The sequence below is a fragment of the Schistocerca gregaria genome, unplaced genomic scaffold (genome assembly GCF_023897955.1).
Source record: "Schistocerca gregaria isolate iqSchGreg1 unplaced genomic scaffold, iqSchGreg1.2 ptg000156l, whole genome shotgun sequence".
Lineage (NCBI taxonomy): Eukaryota > Metazoa > Arthropoda > Insecta > Orthoptera > Acrididae > Schistocerca > Schistocerca gregaria.
The window spans coordinates 3,902,902-3,925,463 of NW_026061720.1; positions in this window are offsets into that span (position 1 = coordinate 3,902,902).

A 22,562-nucleotide genomic window follows, 5' to 3' on the forward strand; every position below is an offset into this window, starting at 1 on the left:
GCCAACTACGATTCGATACAGAATGCACGAAACCTGAAAGACACCCTCACTGATACATAGAGAGTAGTGTTTGTCTGCGGATTACTGGGAGTGTAAGGGTCTGTGACGTTGATGTGGCTGTATGTAGCACTATTAGCCAACGGGGGGGGGGGGGGGGGGGAACCTCAGATGGTAGAGCGCTCGCTTAGTGTGCGAGAGGTACTGGGATCGATACCCAGCGCCTCCAGAATTTTTAACACTCCTACATGCGCACCTTGCCATGCAAGTGGAATAATTCCCAATCAGCATAGGTGTCTAGGCAGATACAAGCGAACGATTAGCATCCACAATTGGCAAACCTTCTTTTATTTGTGCGCAGGAAGCACCCACCTCGCACACCTACACTTAACTTAGAAACAGTACAAATGTTCCCATAAGATTCTCAAGCCTACGTCGGAAAGATCTGCCTTGCGCCGAGTTCACGTAAATCCCACTGCACGTTCCCATTCTTTGCGTGCAGTCGGCTGCTCCTGGTGTTGCTGGTTGTGACTGCTGATAACAGATGCCGTAGCAATCACTTCATGGAGTGAGTTGAATGTTTTGCGATAGTCTGTCTCTGACAAGCAAGCACAGGTGATATAGGTGCGAACACAGGAAGCTTGCAGCCCCTCGCTGCCTGCAGACACAGAGCAGCCACACTAGGAGAGCGGCCTAAGCCGTAGGCGAAAAGTGCTCATTCGCTTTGGCGCGACGTCGAACTATAAGTAAGGCTGTCACTAGCGTGAGCGTCGTGTAAAGTCGGAAAAGTCGGCTGCATGGGTGATTGCCAAGTTTGGGGAGCGTTTCGCAGTATGATCAGTGCAATGGAGACGCGGAAACTGGTTGTGTCCCAGTGTCTTGCAGTTGGACGACAAGAGTTTTACACAGTAGCAAAGAGCGAGGCACTGAGTTGGCATGAACAATGGAGAGCACAATGGGGCTCGAGATGTGCTTGTTACCTCAGGTGCTGTGTGATTGTCGACAAGGAGTGAAATGGACCAATTTGTGACCGCCCTTTCCATTTAGGACGTGAAAAACTGACGGAATTTGCATTCGTAATACCAGAGTATCGAAACTACTTGGAACTCTTGTGTATATGAACGTGTCCGCGCCTTTGTACTCTGGTACCTTCGCCGCTACAAACCAACCAACCAACGTGTCCGTGCACATCAGAGTCCCAAAGAATGGAGAATAGCCAGGCTTGGTCGTGTGTGCAGGCGTAGCTCAGTTGGCAGATCGTTCGCTTAGCGTGTGAAAGGTCTCGGGTTCAAGCTCCGGCTCCTCCATGTTTTGTGGTCAGTGCATGGTAAGTGTTGGTCGCGGCGAACATAAAGGGACGCAAGAAGTTGCAAAACCAGCGTCACAGACTGATATGATGTATACTGTTATAAGGAGAGCAAGATGTAAGTGTGGTGACCGGCTGTTATCGTGGTGTCATCGAGTGCAGATCTGTCTTAGGTATCACGGCTTAACGTCATTGAAGCCTAGAGAGTGGACAACACGTTCGTCTTACTCAGAGCGGTGTCCGAATTCTACTTTCGACGTTATGCGTGCCACTCTTAATGTGGCCAACTACGATTCGATACAGAATGCACGAAACCTGAAAGACACCCTCACTGATACATAGAGAGTAGTGTTTGTCTGCGGAATAATGGGAGTGTATGGGTCTGTGACGTTGATGAGGGTGTATGTAGCACTATTAGTCAACGGGGGGGTGGGCGTAGCAAAGATGGTAGAGCGCTCGCTTAGTGTGCGAGAGGTACTGGGATCGATACCCAGCGCCTCCAGAATTTTTAACACTCCTACATGCGCACCTTGCCATGCAAGTGGAATAATTCCCAACCAGCAGAGGTGTCTAGGCAGATACAAGCGAACGATTAGCATCCACAATTGGCAAGCGTTCTTTTATTCGTGCGCAGGAAGCACCCACCTCGCACACCTACACTTAACTTAGAAACAGTACAAATGTTCCCATAAGATTCTCAAGCCTACGTCGGAAAGATCTGCCTTGCGCCGAGTTCACGTAAATCCCACTGCACGTTCCCATTCTTTGCGTGCAGTCGGCTGCTACTGGTGTTGCTGGTTGTGACTGCTGATAACAGATGCCGTAGCAATCACTTCATGGAGTGAGTTGAATGTTTTGCGATTGTCTGTCTCTGACAAGCAAGCACAGGTGATATAGGTGCGAACACAGGAAGCTTGCAGCCCCTCGCTGCCTGCAGACACAGAGCAGCCACACTAGGAGAGCGGCCTAAGCCGTAGGCGAAAAGTGCTCATTCGCTTTGGCGCGACGTCGAACTATAAGTAAGGCTGTCACTAGCGTGAGCGTCGTGTAAAGTCGGAAAAGTCGGCTGCATGGGTGATTGCCAAGTTTGGGGAGCGTTTCGCAGTATGATCAGTGCAATGGAGACGCGGAAACTGGTTGTGTCCCAGTGTCTTGCAGTTGGACGACAAGAGTTTTACACAGTAGCAAAGAGCGAGGCACTGAGTTGGCATGAACAATGGAGAGCACAATGGGGCTCGAGATGTGCTTGTTACCTCAGGTGCTGTGTGATTGTCGACAAGGAGTGAAATGGACCAATTTGTGACCGCCCTTTCCATTTAGGACGTGAAAAACTGACGGAATTTGCATTCGTAATACCAGAGTATCGAAACTACTTGGAACTCTTGTGTATATGAACGTGTCCGCGCCTTTGTACTCTGGTACCTTCGCCGCTACAAACCAACCAACCAACGTGTCCGTGCACATCAGAGTCCCAAAGAATGGAGAATAGCCAGGCTTGGTCGTGTGTGCAGGCGTAGCTCAGTTGGCAGATCGTTCGCTTAGCGTGTGAAAGGTCTCGGGTTCAATCTCCAGCTCCTCCATGTTTTGTGGTCAGTGCATGGTAAGTGTTGGTCGCGGCGAACATAAAGGGACGCAAGAAGTTGCAAAACCAGCGTCACAGACTGATAAGATGTATACTGTTATAAGGAGAGCAAGATGTAAGTGTGGTGACCGGCTGTTATCGTGGTGTCATCGAGTGCAGATCTGTCTTAGGTATCACGGCTTAACGTCATTGAAGCCTAGAGAGTGGACAACACGTTCGTCTTACTCAGAGCGGTGTCCGAATTCTACTTTCGACGTTATGCGTGCCACTCTTAATGTGGCCAACTACGATTCGATACAGAATGCACGAAACCTGAAAGACACCCTCACTGATACATAGAGAGTAGTGTTTGTCTGCGGAATAATGGGAGTGTAAGGGTCTGTGACGTTGATGTGGCTGTATGTAGCACTATTAGTCAACGGGGCGGTGGGCGTAGCTCAGATGGTAGAGCGCTCGCTTAGTGTGCGAGAAGTACTGGGATCGATACCCAGCGCCTCCAGAATTTTTAACACTCCTACATGCGCACCTTGCCATGCAAGTGGAATAATTCCCAACCAGCATAGGTGTCTAGGCAGATACAAGCGAACGATTAGCATCCACAATTGGCAAACCTTCTTTTATTTGTGCGCAGGAAGCACCCACCTCGCACACCTACACTTAACTTAGAAACAGTACAAATGTTCCCATAAGATTCTCAAGCCTACGTCGGAAAGATCTGCCTTGCGCCGAGTTCACGTAAATCCCACTGCACGTTCCCATTCTTTGCGTGCAGTCGGCTGCTACTGGTGTTGCTGGTTGTGACTGCTGATAACAGATGCCGTAGCAATCACTTCATGGAGTGAGTTGAATGTTTTGCGATAGTCTGTCTCTGACAAGCAAGCACAGGTGATATAGGTGCGAACACAGGAAGCTTGCAGCCCCTCGCTGCCTGCAGACACATAGCAGCCACACTAGGAGAGCGGCCTAAGCCGTAGGCGAAATGTGCTCATTCGCTTTGGCGCGACGTCGAACTATAAGTAAGGCTGTCACTAGCGTGAGCGTCGTGTAAAGTCGGAAAAGTCGGCTGCATGGGTGATTGCCAAGTTTGGGGAGCGTTTCGCAGTATGATCAGTGCAATGGAGACGCGGAAACTGGTTGTGTCCCAGTGTCTTGCAGTTGGACGACAAGAGTTTTACACAGTAGCAAAGAGCGAGGCACTGAGTTGGCATGAACAATGGAGAGCACAATGGGGCTCGAGATGTGCTTGTTACCTCAGGTGCTGTGTGATTGTCGACAAGGAGTGAAATGGACCAATTTGTGACCGCCCTTTCCATTTAGGACGTGAAAAACTGACGGAATTTGCATTCGTAATACCAGAGTATCGAAACTACTTGGAACTCTTGTGTATATGAACGTGTCCGCGCCTTTGTACTCTGGTACCTTCGCCGCTACAAACCAACCAACCAACGTGTCCGTGCACATCAGAGTCCCAAAGAATGGAGAATAGCCAGGCTTGGTCGTGTGTGCAGCCGTAGCTCAGTTGGCAGATCGTTCGCTTAGCGTGTGAAAGGTCTCGGGTTCAAGCTCCGGCTCCTCCATGTTTTGTGGTCAGTGCATGGTAAGTGTTGGTCGCGGCGAACATAAAGGGACGCAAGAAGTTGCAAAACCAGCGTCACAGACTGATATGATGTATACTGTTACAAGGAGAGCAAGATGTAAGTGTGGTGACCGGCTGTTATCGTGGTGTCATCGAGTGCAGATCTGTCTTAGGTATCACGGCTTAACGTCATTGAAGCCTAGAGAGTGGACAACACGTTCGTCTTACTCAGAGCGGTGTCCGAATTCTACTTTCGACGTTATGCGTGCCACTCTTAATGTGGCCAACTATGATTCGATACAGAATGCACGAAACCTGAAAGACACCCTCACTGATACATAGAGAGTAGTGTTTCTCTGCGGAATAATGGGAGTGTAAGGGTCTGTGACGTTGATGTGGCTGTATGTAGCACTATTATTCAGCGGGGGGGTGGGCGTAGCTCAGATGGTTGAGCGCTCGCTTAGTGTGCGAGAGGTACTGGGATCGATACCCAGCGCCTCCAGAATTTTTAACACTCCTACATGCGCACCTTGCCATGCAAGAGGAATAATTCCCAACCAGCAGAGGTGTCTAGGCAGATACAAGCGAACGATTAGCATCCACAATTGGCAAGCGTTCTTTTATTCGTGCGCAGGAAGCACCCACCTCGCACACCTACACTTAACTTACAAACAGTACAAATGTTACGATAAGATTCTCAAGCCTACGTCGGAAAGATCTGCCTTGCGCCGAGTTCACGTAAATCCCACTGCACGTTCCCATTCTTTGCTTGCAGTCGGCTGCTACTGGTGTTGCTGGTTGTGACTGCTGATAACAGATGCCGTAGCAATCACTTCATGGAGTGAGTTGAATGTTTTGCGATAGTCTGTCTCTGACAAGCAAGCACAGGTGATATAGGTGCGAACACAGGAAGCTTGCAGCCCCTCGCTGGCTGCAGACACAGAGCAGCCACACTAGGAGAGCGGCCTAAGCCGTAGGCGAAATGTGCTCATTCGCTTTGGCGCGACGTCAAACTATAAGTAAGGCTGTCACTAGCGTGAGCGTCGTGTAAAGTCGGAAAAGTCGGCTGCATGGGTGATTGCCAAGTTTGGGGAGCGTTTCGCAGTATGATCAGTGCAATGGAGACGCGGAAACTGGTTGTGTCCCAGTGTTTTGCAGTTGGACGACAAGAGTTTTACACAGTAGCAAAGAGCGAGGCACTGAGTTGGCATGAACAATGGAGAGCACAATGGGGCTCGAGATGTGCTTGTTACCTCAGGTGCTGTGTGATTGTCGACAAGGAGTGAAATGGACCAATTTGTGACCGCCCTTTCCATTTAGGACGTGAAAAGCTGACGGAATTTGCATTCGTAATACCAGAGTATCGAAACTACTTGGAACTCTTGTGTATATGAACGTGTCCGCGCCTTTGTACTCTGGTACCTTCGCCGCTACAAACCAACCAACCAACGTGTCCGTGCACATCAGAGTCCCAAAGAATGGAGAATAGCCAGGCTTGGTCGTGTGTGCAGCCGTAGCTCAGTTGGCAGATCGTTCGCTTAGCGTGTGAAAGGTCTCGGGTTCAAGCTCCGGCTCCTCCATGTTTTGTGGTTAGTGCATGGTAAGTGTTGGTCGCGGCGAACATAAAGGGACGCAAGAAGTTGCAAAACCAGCGTCACAGACTGATATGATGTATACTGTTATAAGGAGAGCAAGATGTAAGTGTGGTGACCGGCTGTTATCGTGGTGTCATCGAGTGCAGATCTGTCTTAGGTATCACGGCTTAACGTCATTGAAGCCTAGAGAGTGGACAACACGTTCGTCTTACTCAGAGCGGTGTCCGAATTCTACTTTCGACGTTATGCGTGCCACTCTTAATGTGGCCAACTACGATTCGATACAGAATGCACGAAACCTGAAAGACACCCTCACTGATACATAGAGAGTAGTGTTTGTCTGCGGAATAATGGGAGTGTAAGGGTCTGTGACGTTGATGTGGCTGTATGTAGCACTATTAGTCAACGGGGGGTGGGCGTAGCTCAGATGGTAGAGCGCTCGCTTAGTGTGCGAGAGGTACTGGGATCGATACCCAGCGCCTCCAGATTTTTTAACACTCCTACATGCGCACCTTGCCATGCAAGAGGAATAATTCCCAACCAGCAGAGGTGTCTAGGCAGATACAAGCGAACGATTAGCATCCACAATTGGCAAGCGTTCTTTTATTCGTGCGCAGGAAGCACCCACCTCGCACATCTACACTTAACTTAGAAACAGTACAAATGTTCCCATAAGATTCTCAAGCCTACGTCGGAAAGATCTGCCTTGCGCCGAGTTCACGTAAATCCCACTGCACGTTCCCATTCTTTGCGTGCAGTCGGCTGCTACTGGTGTTGCTGGTTGTGACTGCTGATAACAGATGCCGTAGCAATCACTTCATGGAGTGAGTTGAATGTTTTGCGATAGTCTGTCTCTGACAAGCAAGCACAGGTGATATAGGTGCGAACACAGGAAGCTTGCAGCCCCTCGCTGCCTGCAGACACAGAGCAGCCACACTAGGAGAGCGGCCTAAGCCGTAGGCGAAATGTGCTCATTCGCTTTGGCGCGACGTCGAACTATAAGTAAGGCTGTCACTAGCGTGAGCGTCGTGTAAAGTCGGAAAAGTCGGCTGCATGGGTGATTGCCAAGTTTGGGGAGCGTTTCGCAGTATGATCAGTGCAATGGAGACGCGGAAACTGGTTGTGTCCCAGTGTCTTGCAGTTGGACGACAAGAGTTTTACACAGTAGCAAAGAGCGAGGCACTGAGTTGGCATGAACAATGGAGAGCACAATGGGGCTCGAGATGTGCTTGTTACCTCAGGTGCTGTGTGATTGTCGACAAGGAGTGAAATGGACCAATTTGTGACCGCCCTGTCCATTTAGGACGTGAAAAACTGACGGAATTTGCATTCGTAATACCAGAGTATCGAAACTACTTGGAACTCTTGTGTATATGAACGTGTCCGCGCCTTTGTACTCTGGTACCTTCGCCGCTACAAACCAACCAACCAACGTGTCCGTGCACATCAGAGTCCCAAAGAATGGAGAATAGCCAGGCTTGGTCGTGTGTGCAGCCGTAGCTCAGTTGGCAGATCGTTCGCTTAGCGTGTGAAAGGTCTCGGGTTCAAGCTCCGGCTCCTCCATGTTTTGTGGTCAGTGCATGGTAAGTGTTGGTCGCGGCGAACATAAAGGGACGCAAGAAGTTGCAAAACCAGCGTCACAGACTGATATGATGTATACTGTTACAAGGAGAGCAAGATGTAAGTGTGGTGACCGGCTGTTATCGTGGTGTCATCGAGTGCAGATCTGTCTTAGGTATCACGGCTTAACGTCATTGAAGCCTAGAGAGTGGACAACACGTTCGTCTTACTCAGAGCGGTGTCCGAATTCTACTTTCGACGTTATGCGTGCCACTCTTAATGTGGCCAACTATGATTCGATACAGAATGCACGAAACCTGAAAGACACCCTCACTGATACATAGAGAGTAGTGTTTCTCTGCGGAATAATGGGAGTGTAAGGGTCTGTGACGTTGATGTGGCTGTATGTAGCACTATTATTCAGCGGGGGGGTGGGCGTAGCTCAGATGGTTGAGCGCTCGCTTAGTGTGCGAGAGGTACTGGGATCGATACCCAGCGCCTCCAGAATTTTTAACACTCCTACATGCGCACCTTGCCATGCAAGAGGAATAATTCCCAACCAGCAGAGGTGTCTAGGCAGATACAAGCGAACGATTAGCATCCACAATTGGCAAGCGTTCTTTTATTCGTGCGCAGGAAGCACCCACCTCGCACACCTACACTTAACTTACAAACAGTACAAATGTTACGATAAGATTCTCAAGCCTACGTCGGAAAGATCTGCCTTGCGCCGAGTTCACGTAAATCCCACTGCACGTTCCCATTCTTTGCGTGCAGTCGGCTGCTACTGGTGTTGCTGGTTGTGACTGCTGATAACAGATGCCGTAGCAATCACTTCATGGAGTGAGTTGAATGTTTTGCGATAGTCTGTCTCTGACAAGCAAGCACAGGTGATATAGGTGCGAACACAGGAAGCTTGCAGCCCCTCGCTGGCTGCAGACACAGAGCAGCCACACTAGGAGAGCGGCCTAAGCCGTAGGCGAAATGTGCTCATTCGCTTTGGCGCGACGTCAAACTATAAGTAAGGCTGTCACTAGCGTGAGCGTTGCGTGAGCGTCGTGTAAAGTCGGAAAAGTCGGCTGCATGGGTGATTGCCAAGTTTGGGGAGCGTTTCGCAGTATGATCAGTGCAATGGAGACGCGGAAACTGGTTGTGTCCCAGTGTTTTGCAGTTGGACGACAAGAGTTTTACACAGTAGCAAAGAGCGAGGCACTGAGTTGGCATGAACAATGGAGAGCACAATGGGGCTCGAGATGTGCTTGTTACCTCAGGTGCTGTGTGATTGTCGACAAGGAGTGAAATGGACCAATTTGTGACCGCCCTTTCCATTTAGGACGTGAAAAACTGACGGAATTTGCATTCGTAATACCAGAGTATCGAAACTACTTGGAACTCTTGTGTATATGAACGTGTCCGCGCCTTTGTACTCTGGTACCTTCGCCGCTACAAACCAACCAACCAACGTGTCCGTGCACATCAGAGTCCCAAAGAATGGAGAATAGCCAGGCTTGGTCGTGTGTGCAGCCGTAGCTCAGTTGGCAGATTGTTCGCTTAGCGTGTGAAAGGTCTCGGGTTCAAGCTCCGGCTCCTCCATGTTTTGTGGTCAGTGCATGGTAAGTGTTGGTCGCGGCGTACATAAAGGGACGCAAGAAGTTGCAAAACCAGCGTCACAGACTGATATGATGTATACTGTTATAAGGAGAGCAAGATGTAAGTGTGGTGACCGGCTGTTATCGTGGTGTCATCGAGTGCAGATCTGTCTTAGGTATCACGGCTTAACGTCATTGAAGCCTAGAGAGTGGACAACACGTTCGTCTTACTCAGAGCGGTGTCCGAATTCTACTTTCGACGTTATGCGTGCCACTCTTAATGTGGCCAACTACGATTCGATACAGAATGCACGAAACCTGAAAGACACCCTCACTGATACATAGAGAGTAGTGTTTGTCTGCGGAATAATGGGAGTGTAAGGGTCTGTGACGTTGATGTGGCTGTATGTAGCACTATTAGTCAACGGGGGGGTGGGCGTAGCTCAGATGGTAGAGCGCTCGCTTAGTGTGCGAGAGGTACTGGGATCGATACCCAGCGCCTCCAGAATTTTTAACACTCCTACATGCGCACCTTGCCATGCAAGTGGAATAATTCCCAACCAGCATAGGTGTCTAGGCAGATACAAGCGAACGATTAGCATCCACAATTGGCAAACCTTCTTTTATTTGTGCACAGGAAGCACCCACCTCGCACACCTACACTTAACTTAGAAACAGTACAAATGTTCCCATAAGATTCTCAAGCCTACGTCGGAAAGATCTGCCTTGCGCCGAGTTCACGTAAATCCCACTGCACGTTCCCATTCTTTGCGTGCAGTCGGCTGCTCCTGGTGTTGCTGGTTGTGACTGCTGATAACAGATGCCGTAGCAATCACTTCATGGAGTGAGTTGAATGTTTTGCGATAGTCTGTCTCTGACAAGCAAGCACAGGTGATATAGGTGCGAACACAGGAAGCTTGCAGCCCCTCGCTGCCTGCAGACACAGAGCAGCCACACTAGGAGAGCGGCCTAAGCCGTAGGTGAAATGTGCTCATTCGCTTTGGCGCGACGTCGAACTATAAGTAAGGCTGTCACTAGCGTGAGCGTTGCGTGAGCGTCGTGTAAAGTCGGAAAAGTCGGCTGCATGGGTGATTGCCAAGTTTGGGGAGCGTTTCGCAGTATGATCAGTGCAATGGAGATGCGGAAACTGGTTGTGTCCCAGTGTTTTGCATTTGGACGACAAGAGTTTTACACAGTAGCAAAGAGCGAGGCACTGAGTTGGCATGAACAATGGAGAGCACAATGGGGCTCGAGATGTGCTTGTTACCTCAGGTGCTGTGTGATTGTCGACAAGGAGTGAAATGGACCAATTTGTGACCGCCCTTTCCATTTAAGACGTGAAAAACTGACGGAATTTGCATTCGTAATACCAGAGTATCGAAACTACTTGGAACTCTTGTGTATATGAACGTGTCCGCGCCTTTGTACTCTGGTACCTTCGCCGCTACAAACCAACCAACCAACGTGTCTGTGCACATCAGAGTCCCAAAGAATGGAGAATAGCCAGGCTTGGTCGTGTGTGCAGCCGTAGCTCAGTTGGCAGATCGTTCGCTTAGCGTGTGAAAGGTCTCGGGTTCAAGCTCCGGCTCCTCCATGTTTCGTGGTCAGTGCATGGTAAGTGTTGGTCGCGGCGAACATAAACGCACGCAAGAAGTTGCAAAACCAGCGTCACAGACTGATATGATGTATACTGTTATAAGGAGAGCAAGATGTAAGTGTGGTGACCGGCTGTTATCGTGGTGTCATCGAGTGCAGATCTGTCTTAGGTATCACGGCTTAACGTCATTGAAGCCTAGAGAGTGGACAACACGTTCGTCTTACTCAGAGCGGTGTCCGAATTCTACTTTCGACGTTATGCGTGCCACTCTTAATGTGGCCAACTACGATTCGATACAGAATGCACGAAACCTGAAAGACACCCTCACTGATACATAGAGAGTAGTGTTTGTCTGCGGAATAATGGGAGTGTAAGGGTCTGTGACGTTGATGTGGCTGTATGTAGCACTATTAGTCAACGGGGGGGTGGGCGTAGCTCAGATGGTAGAGCGCTCGCTTAGTGTGCGAGAGGTACTGGGATCGATACCCAGCGCCTCCAGAATTTTTAACACTCCTACATGCGCACCTTGCCATGCAAGTGGAATAATTCCCAACCAGCATAGGTGTCTAGGCAGATACAAGCGAACGATTAGCATCCACAATTGGCAAACCTTCTTTTATTTGTGCGCAGGAAGCACCCACCTCGCACACCTACACTTAACTTAGAAACAGTACAAATGTTCCCATAAGATTCTCAAGCCTACGTCGGAAAGATCTGCCTTGCGCCGAGTTCACGTAAATCCCACTGCACGTTCCCATTCTTTGCGTGCAGTCGGCTGCTCCTGGTGTTGCTGGTTGTGACTGCTGATAACAGATGCCGTAGCAATCACTTCATGGAGTGAGTTGAATGTTTTGCGATAGTCTGTCTCTGACAAGCAAGCACAGGTGATATAGGTGCGAACACAGGAAGCTTGCAGCCCCTCGCTGCCTGCAGACACAGAGCAGCCACACTAGGAGAGCGGCCTAAGCCGTAGGCGAAATGTGCTCATTCGCTTTGGCGCGACGTCGAACTATAAGTAAGGCTGTCACTAGCGTGAGCGTCGTGTAAAGTCGGAAAAGTCGGCTGCATGGGTGATTGCCAAGTTTGGGGAGCGTTTCGCAGTATGATCAGTGCAATGGAGACGCGGAAACTGGTTGTGTCCCAGTGTTTTGCAGTTGGACGACAAGAGTTTTACACAGTAGCAAAGAGCGAGGCACTGAGTTGGCATGAACAATGGAGAGCACAATGGGGCTCGAGATGTGCTTGTTACCTCAGGTGCTGTGTGATTGTCGACAAGGAGTGAAATGGACCAATTTGTGACCGCCCTTTCCATTTAGGACGTGAAAAACTGACGGAATTTGCATTCGTAATACCAGAGTATCGAAACTACTTGGAACTCTTGTGTATATGAACGTGTCCTCGCCTTTGTACTCTGGTACCTTCGCCGCTACAAACCAACCAACCAACGTGTCCGTGCACATCAGAGTCCCAAAGAATGGAGAATAGCCAGGCTTGGCCGTGTGTGCAGCCGTAGCTCAGTTGGCAGATTGTTCGCTTAGCGTGTGAAAGGTCTCGGGTTCAAGCTCCGGCTCCTCCATGTTTTGTGGTCAGTGCATGGTAAGTGTTGGTCGCGGCGAACATAAAGGGACGCAAGAAGTTGCAAAACCAGCGTCACAGACTGATATGATGTATACTGTTATAAGGAGAGCAAGATGTAAGTGTGGTGACCGGCTGTTATCGTGGTGTCATCGAGTGCAGATCTGTCTTAGGTATCACGGCTTAACGTCATTGAAGCCTAGAGAGTGGACAACACGTTCGTCTTACTCAGAGCGGTGTCCGAATTCTACTTTCGACGTTATGCGTGCCACTCTTAATGTGGCCAACTACGATTCGATACAGAATGCACGAAACCTGAAAGACACCCTCACTGATACATAGAGAGTAGTGTTTGTCTGCGGAATAATGGGAGTGTAAGGGTCTGTGACGTTGATGTGGCTGTATGTAACACTATTAGTCAACGGGGGGGTGGGCGTAGCTCAGATGGTAGAGCGCTCGCTTAGTGTGCGAGAGGTACTGGGATCGATACCCAGCGCCTCCAGAATTTTTAACACTCCTACATGCGCACCTTGCCATGCAAGTGGAATAATTCCCAACCAGCATAGGTGTCTAGGCAGATACAAGCGAACGATTAGCATCCACGATTGGCAAACCTTCTTTTATTTGTGCGCAGGAAGCACCCACCTCGCACACCTACACTTAACTTAGAAACAGTACAAATGTTCCCATAAGATTCTCAAGCCTACGTCGGAAAGATCTGCCTTGCGCCGAGTTCACGTAAATCCCACTGCACGTTCCCATTCTTTGCGTGCAGTCGGCTGCTCCTGGTGTTGCTGGTTGTGACTGCTGATAACAGATGCCGTAGCAATCACTTCATGGAGTGAGTTGAATGTTTTGCGATAGTCTGCCTCTGACAAGCAAGCACAGGTGATATAGGTGCGAACACAGGAAGCTTGCAGCCCCTCGCTGCCTGCAGACACAGAGCAGCCACACTAGGAGAGCGGCCTAAGCCGTAGGCGAAATGTGCTCATTCGCTTTGGCGCGACGTCGAACTATAAGTAAGGCTGTCACTAGCGTGAGCGTCGTGTAAAGTCGGAAAAGTCGGCTGCATGGGTGATTGCCAAGTTTGGGGAGCGTTTCGCAGTATGATCAGTGCAATGGAGATGCGGAAACTGGTTGTGTCCCAGTGTTTTGCATTTGGACGACAAGAGTTTTACACAGTAGCAAAGAGCGAGGCACTGAGTTGGCATGAACAATGGAGAGCACAATGGGGCTCGAGATGTGCTTGTTACCTCAGGTGCTGTGTGATTGTCGACAAGGAGTGAAATGGACCAATTTGTGACCGCCCTTTCCATTTAAGACGTGAAAAACTGACGGAATTTGCATTCGTAATACCAGAGTATCGAAACTACTTGGAACTCTTGTGTATATGAACGTGTCCGCGCCTTTGTACTCTGGTACCTTCGCCGCTACAAACCAACCAACCAACGTGTCTGTGCACATCAGAGTCCCAAAGAATGGAGAATAGCCAGGCTTGGTCGTGTGTGCAGCCGTAGCTCAGTTGGCAGATCGTTCGCTTAGCGTGTGAAAGGTCTCGGGTTCAAGCTCCGGCTCCTCCATGTTTTGTGGTCAGTGCATGGTAAGTGTTGGTCGCGGCGAACATAAACGCACGCAAGAAGTTGCAAAACCAGCGTCACAGACTGATATGATGTATACTGTTATAAGGAGAGCAAGATGTAAGTGTGGTGACCGGCTGTTATCGTGGTGTCATCGAGTGCAGATCTGTCTTAGGTATCACGGCTTAACGTCATTGAAGCCTAGAGAGTGGACAACACGTTCGTCTTACTCAGAGCGGTGTTCGAATTCTACTTTCGACGTTATGCGTGCCACTCTTAATGTGGCCAACTACGATTCGATACAGAATGCACGAAACCTGAAAGACACCCTCACTGATACATAGAGAGTAGTGTTTGTCTGCGGAATAATGGGAGTGTAAGGGTCTGTGACGTTGATGTGGCTGTATGTAGCACTATTAGTCAACGGGGGGGTGGGCGTAGCTCAGATGGTAGAGCGCTCGCTTAGTGTGCGAGAGGTACTGGGATCGATACCCAGCGCCTCCAGAATTTTTAACACTCCTACATGCGCACCTTGCCATGCAAGTGGAATAATTCCCAACCAGCATAGGTGTCTAGGCAGATACAAGCGAACGATTAGCATCCACAATTGGCAAACCTTCTTTTATTTGTGCGCAGGAAGCACCCACCTCGCACACCTACACTTAACTTAGAAACAGTACAAATGTTCCCATAAGATTCTCAAGCCTACGTCGGAAAGATCTGCCTTGCGCCGAGTTCACGTAAATCCCACTGCACGTTCCCATTCTTTGCGTGCAGTCGGCTGCTCCTGGTGTTGCTGGTTGTGACTGCTGATAACAGATGCCGTAGCAATCACTTCATGGAGTGAGTTGAATGTTTTGCGATAGTCTGTCTCTGACAAGCAAGCACAGGTGATATAGGTGCGAACACAGGAAGCTTGCAGCCCCTCGCTGCCTGCAGACACAGAGCAGCCACACTAGGAGAGCGGCCTAAGCCGTAGGCGAAATGTGCTCATTCGCTTTGGCGCGACGTCGAACTATAAGTAAGGCTGTCACTAGCGTGAGCGTCGTGTAAAGTCGGAAAAGTCGGCTGCATGGGTGATTGCCAAGTTTGGGGAGCGTTTCGCAGTATGATCAGTGCAATGGAGACGCGGAAACTGGTTGTGTCCCAGTGTTTTGCAGTTGGACGACAAGAGTTTTACACAGTAGCAAAGAGCGAGGCACTGAGTTGGCATGAACAATGGAGAGCACAATGGGGCTCGAGATGTGCTTGTTACCTCAGGTGCTGTGTGATTGTCGACAAGGAGTGAAATGGACCAATTTGTGACCGCCCTTTCCATTTAGGACGTGAAAAACTGACGGAATTTGCATTCGTAATACCAGAGTATCGAAACTACTTGGAACTCTTGTGTATATGAACGTGTCCTCGCCTTTGTACTCTGGTACCTTCGCCGCTACAAACCAACCAACCAACGTGTCCGTGCACATCAGAGTCCCAAAGAATGGAGAATAGCCAGGCTTGGTCGTGTGTGCAGCCGTAGCTCAGTTGGCAGATTGTTCGCTTAGCGTGTGAAAGGTCTCGGGTTCAAGCTCCGGCTCCTCCATGTTTTGTGGTCAGTGCATGGTAAGTGTTGGTCGCGGCGAACATAAAGGGACGCAAGAAGTTGCAAAACCAGCGTCACAGACTGATATGATGTATACTGTTATAAGGAGAGCAAGATGTAAGTGTGGTGACCGGCTGTTATCGTGGTGTCATCGAGTGCAGATCTGTCTTAGGTATCACGGCTTAACGTCATTGAAGCCTAGAGAGTGGACAACACGTTCGTCTTACTCAGAGCGGTGTCCGAATTCTACTTTCGACGTTATGCGTGCCACTCTTAATGTGGCCAACTACGATTCGATACAGAATGCACGAAACCTGAAAGACACCCTCACTGATACATAGAGAGTAGTGTTTGTCTGCGGAATAATGGGAGTGTAAGGGTCTGTGACGTTGATGTGGCTGTATGTAACACTATTAGTCAACGGGGGGGTGGGCGTAGCTCAGATGGTAGAGCGCTCGCTTAGTGTGCGAGAGGTACTGGGATCGATACCCAGCGCCTCCAGAATTTTTAACACTCCTACATGCGCACCTTGCCATGCAAGTGGAATAATTCCCAACCAGCATAGGTGTCTAGGCAGATACAAGCGAACGATTAGCATCCACAATTGGCAAACCTTCTTTTATTTGTGCGCAGGAAGCACCCACCTCGCACATCTACACTTAACTTAGAAACAGTACAAATGTTCCCATAAGATTCTCAAGCCTACGTCGGAAAGATCTGCCTTGCGCCGAGTTCACGTAAATCCCACTGCACGTTCCCATTCTTTGCGTGCAGTCGGCTGCTACTGGTGTTGCTGGTTGTGACTGCTGATAACAGATGCCGTAGCAATCACGTCATGGAGTGAGTTGAATGTTTTGCGATAGTCTGTCTCTGACAAGCAAGCACAGGTGATATAGGTGCGAACACAGGAAGCTTGCAGCCCCTCGCTGCCTGCAGACACAGAGCAGCCACACTAGGAGAGCGGCCTAAGCCGTAGGCGAAATGTGCTCATTCGCTTTGGCACGACGTCGAACTATAAGTAAGGCTGTCACTAGCGTGAGCGTCGAGTAAAGTCGGAAAAGTCGGCTGCATGGGTGATTGCCAAGTTTGGGGAGCGTTTCGCAGTATGATCAGTGCAATGGAGACGCGGAAACTGGTTGTGTCCCAGTGTTTTGCAGTTGGACGACAAGAGTTTTACACAGTAGCAAAGAGCGAGGCACTGAGTTGGCATGAACAATGGAGAGCACAATGGGGCTCGAGATGTGCTTGTTACCTCAGGTGCTGTGTGATTGTCGACAAGGAGTGAAATGGACCAATTTGTGACCGCCCTTTCCATTTAAGACGTGAAAAACAGACGGAATTTGCATTCGTAATACCAGAGTATCGAAACTACTTGGAACTCTTGTGTATATGAACGTGTCCGCGCCTTTGTACTCTGGTACCTTCGCCGCTACAAACCAACCAACCAACGTGTCCGTGCACATCAGAGTCCCAAAGAATGGAGAATAGCCAGGCTTGGTCGTGTGTGCAGCCGTAGCTCAGTTGGCAGATCGTTCGCTTAGCGTGTGAAAGGTCTCGGGTTCAAGCTCCGGCTCCTCCATGTTTTGTGGTCAGTGCATGGTAAGTGTTGGTCGCGGCGAACATAAAGGGACGCAAGAAGTTGCAAAACCAGCGTCACAGACTGATATGATGTATACTGTTATAAGGAGAGCAAGATGTAAGTGTGGTGACCGGCTGTTATCGTGGTGTCATCGAGTGCAGATCTGTCTTAGGTATCACGGCTTAACGTCATTGAAGCCTAGAGAGTGGACAACACGTTCGTCTTACTCAGAGCGGTGTCCGAATTCTACTTTCGACGTTATGCGTGCCACTCTTAATGTGGCCAACTACGATTCGATACAGAATGCACGAAACCTGAAAGACACCCTCAATGATACATAGAGAGTAGTGTTTGTCTGCGGAATAATGGGAGTGTAAGGGTCTGTGACGTTGATGTGGCTGTATGTGGCACTATTAGTCAACGGGGGGGTGGGCGTAGCTCAGATGGTAGAGCGCTCGCTTAGTGTGCGAGAGGTACTGGGATCGATACCCAGCGCCTCCAGAATTTTTAACACTCCTACATGCGCACCTTGCCATGCAAGAGGAATAATTCCCAACCAGCAGAGGTGTCTAGGCAGATACAAGCGAACGATTAGCATCCACAATTGGCAAGCGTTCTTTTATTCGTGCGCAGGAAGCACCCACCTCGCACACCTACACTTAACTTAGAAACAGTACAAATGTTCCCATAAGATTCTCAAGCCTACGTCGGAAACATCTGCCTTGCGCCGAGTTCACGTAAATCCCACTGCACGTTCCCATTCTTTGCGTGCAGTCGGCTGCTACTGGTGTTGCTGGTTGTGACTGCTGATAACAGATGCCGTAGCAATCACTTCATGGAGTGAGTTGAATGTTTTGCGATAGTCTGTCTCTGACAAGCAAGCACAGGTGATATAGGTGCGAACACAGGAAGCTTGCAGCCCCTCGCTGCCTGCAGACACAGAGCAGCCACACTAGGAGAGCGGCCTAAGCCGTAGGCGAAATGTGCTCATTCGCTTTGGCGCGACGTCGAACTATAAGTAAGGCTGTCACTAGCGTGAGCGTCGTGTAAAGTCGGAAAAGTCGGCTGCATGGGTGATTGCCAAGTTTGGGGAGCGTTTCGCAGTATGATCAGTGCAATGGAGACGCGGAAACTGGTTGTGTCCCAGTGTTTTGCAGTTGGACGACAAGAGTTTTACACAGTAGCAAAGAGCGAGGCACTGAGTTGGCATGAACAATGGAGAGCACAATGGGGCTCGAGATGTGCTTGTTACCTCAGGTGCTGTGTGATTGTCGACAAGGAGTGAAATGGACCAATTTGTGACCGCCCTTTCCATTTAAGACGTTAAAAACAGACGGAATTTGCATTCGTAATACCAGAGTATCGAAACTACTTGGAACTCTTGTGTATATGAACGTGTCCGCGCCTTTGTACTCTGGTACCTTCGCCGCTACAAACCAACCAACCAACGTGTCCGTGCACATCAGAGTCCCAAAGAATGGAGAATAGCCAGGCTTGGTCGTGTGTGCAGCCGTAGCTCAGTTGGCAGATCGTTCGCTTAGCGTGTGAAAGGTCTCGGGTTCAAGCTCCGGCTCCTCCATGTTTTGTGGTCAGTGCATGGTAAGTGTTGGTCGCGGCGAACATAAAGGGACGCAAGAAGTTGCAAAACCAGCGTCACAGACTGATATGATGTATACTGTTATAAGGAGAGCAAGATGTAAGTGTGGTGACCGGCTGTTATCGTGGTGTCATCGAGTGCAGATCTGTCTTAGGTATCACGGCTTAACGTCATTGAAGCCTAGAGAGTGGACAACACGTTCGTCTTACTCAGGGCGGTGTCCGAATTCTATCTTCGACGTTATGCGTGCCACTCTTATTGTGGCCAACTACGATTCGATACAGAATGCACGAAACCTGAAAGACACCCTCACAGATCCATAGAGAGTAGTGTTTGTCTGCGGAATAATGGGTGTGTAAGGGTCTGTGACGTTGATGTGGCTGTAAGTAGCACTATTAGACACCGGGGGGGTGGGCGTAGCTCAGATTGTAGAGCGCTCGCTTAGTGTGCGAGAGGTACTGGGATCGATACTCAACGCCCCCAGAATTTTTAACACTCCTACATGCGCACCTTGCCATGCAAGTGGAATAATTCCCAACCAGCAGAGGTGTCTAGGCAGATACAAGCGAACGATTAGCATCCACAATTGGCAAGCGTTCTTTTATTCGTGCGCAGGAAGCACCCACCTCGCACACCTACACTTAACTTAGAAACAGTACAAATGTTCCCATAAGATTCTCAAGCCTACGTCAGAAAGATCTGCCTTGCACCGAGTTCACGTAAATCCCACTGCACGTTCCCATTCTTTGCGTGCAGTCGGCTGCTACTGGTGTTGCTGGTTGTGACTGCTGATAACAGATGCCGTAGCAATCACTTCATGGAGTGAGTTGAATGTTTTGCGATAGTCTGTCTCTGACAAGCAAGCACAGGTGATGTAGGTGCGAACACAGGAAGCTTGCAGCCCCTCGCTGCCTGCAGACACAGAGCAGCCACACTAGGAGAGCGGCCTAAGCCGTAGGCGAAATGTGCTCATTCGCTTTGGCACGACGTCGAACTATAAGTAAGGCTGTCACTAGCGTGAGCGTCGTGTAAAGTCGGAAAAGTCAGCTGCATGGGTGATTGCCAAGTTTGGGGAGCGTTTCGCAGTATGATCAGTGCAATGGAGACGCGGAAACTGGTTGTGTCCCAGTGTTTTGCAGATGGACGACAACAGTTTTACACAGTAGCAAAGAGCGAGGCACAGAGTTGGCATGAACAATGGAGAGCACAATGGGGCTCGAGGTGTGCTTGTTACCTCAGGTGCTGTGTGATTGTCAACAAGGAGTGAAATGGACCAAATTGTGACCGCCCTTTCCATTTAAGACGTTAAAAACAGACGGAATTTGCATTCGTAATACCAGAGTATCGAAACTACTTGGAACTCTTGTGTATATGAACGTGTCCGCGCCTTTGTACTCTGGTACCTTCGCCGCTACAAACCAACCAACCATCGTGTCCGTGCACATCAGAGTCCCAAAGAATGGAGAATAGCCAGGCTTGGTCGTGTGTGCAGCCGTAGCTCAGTTGGCAGATCGTTCGCTTAGCGTGTGAAAGGTCTCGGGTTGAAGCTCCGGCTCCTCCATGTTTTGTGGTCAGTGCATGGTAAGTGTTGGTCGCGGCGAACATAAAGGGACGCAAGAAGTTGCAAAACCAGCGTCACAGACTGATATGATGTATACTGTTATAAGGAGAGCAAGATGTAAGTGTGGTGACCGGCTGTTATCGTGGTGTCATCGAGTGCAGATCTGTCTTAGGTATCACGGCTTAACGTCATTGAAGCCTAGAGAGTGGACAACACGTTCGTCTTACTCAGAGCGGTGTCCGAATTCTATTTTCGACGTTATGCGTGCCACTCTTATTGTGGCCAACTACGATTCGATACAGAATGCACGAAACCTGAAAGACACCCTCACTGATCCATAGAGAGTAGTGTTTGTCTGCGGAATAATGGGAGTGTAAGGGTCTGTGACGTTGATGTGGCTGTATGTAGCACTATTAGTCACCGGGGAGGTGGGCGTAGCTCAGATGGTAGAGCGCTCGCTTAGTGTGCGAGAGGTACTGGGATCGATACCCAGCGCCTCCAAAATTTTTAACACTCCTACATGCGCACCTTGCCATGCAAGTGGAATAATTCCCAACCAGCAGAGGTGTCTAGGCTGATACAAACGAACGATTAGCATCCACAATTGGCAAGCGTTCTTTTATTCGTGCGCAGGAAGCACCCACCTCGCACACCTACACTTAACTTAGAAACGTTACAAATGTTCCCATAAGATTCTGAAGCCTACGTCGGAACGATCTGCCTTGCGCCGAGTTCACGTAAATCCCACTGCACGTTCCCATTCTTTGCGTGCAGTCGGCTGCTACTGGTGTTGCTGGTTGTGACTGCTGATAACAGATGCCGTAGCAATCACTTCATGGAGTGAGTTGAATGTTTTGCGATAGTCTGTCTCTGACAAGCAAGCACAGGTGATATAGGTGCGAACACAGGAAGCTTGCAGCCCCTCGCTGCCTGCAGACACAGAGCAGCCACACTAGGAGAGCGGCCTAAGCCGTAGGCGAAATGTGCTCATTCGCTTTGGCGCGACGTCGAACTATAAGTAAGGCTGTCACTAGCGTGAGCGTCGTGTAAAGTCGGGAAAGTCGGCTGCATGGGTGATTGCCAAGTTTGGGGAGCGTTTCGTAGTATGATCAGTGCAATGGAGACGTGGAAACTGGTTGTGTCCCAGTGTTTTGCAGTTGGACGACAAGAGTTTTACACAGTAGCAAAGAGCAAGGCACTGAGTTGGCATGAACAATGGAGAGCACAATGGGGCTCGAGATGTGCTTGTTACCTCAGGTGCTGTGTGATTGTCGACAAGGAGTGAAATGGACCAAATTGTGACCGCCCTTTCCATTTAAGACGTTAAAAACAGACGGAATTTGCATTCGTAATACCAGAGTATCGAAACTACTTGGAACTCTTGTGTATATGAACGTGTCCGCGTTTGTACTCTGGTACCTTCGCCGCTACAAACCAACCAACCATCGTGTCCGTGCACATCAGAGTCCCAAAGAATGGAGAATAGCCAGGCTTGGTCGTGTGTGCAGCCGTAGCTCAGTTGGCAGATAGTTCGCTTAGCGTGTGAAAGGTCACGGGTTCAAGCTCCGGCTCCTCCATGTTTTGTGGTCAGTGCATGGTAAGTGTTGGTCGCGGCGAACATAAAGGGACGCAAGAAGTTGCAAAACCAGCGTCACAGACTGATATGATGTATACTGTTATAAGGAGAGCAAGATGTAAGTGTGGTGACCGGCTGTTATCGTGGTGTCATCGAGTGCAGATCTGTCTTAGGTATCACGGCTTAACGTCATTGAAGCCTAGAGAGTGGACAACACGTTCGTCTTACTCAGAGCGGTGTCCGAATTCTATTTTCGACGTTATGCGTGCCACTCTTATTGTGGCCAACTACGATTCGATACAGAATGCACGAAACCTGAAAGACACCCTCACTGATCCATAGAGAGTAGTGTTTGTCTGCGGAATAATGGGAGTGTAAGGGTCTGTGACGTTGATGTGGCTGTATGTAGCACTATTAGTCAACAGGGGGGTGGGCGTAGATCAGATGGTAGAGCGCTCGCTTAGTGTGCGAGAATTTTTAACACTCCTACATGCGCACCTTGCCATGCAAGTGGAATAATTCCCAACCAGCAGAGGTGTCTAGGCTGATACAAGCGAACGATTAGCATCCACAATTGGCAAGCGTTCTTTTATTCGTGCGCAGGAAGCACCCACCTCGCACACCTACACTTAACTTAGAAACAGTACAAATGTTCCCATAAGATTCTCAAGCCTACGTCGGAAAGATCTGCCTTGCGCCGAGTTCACGTAAAT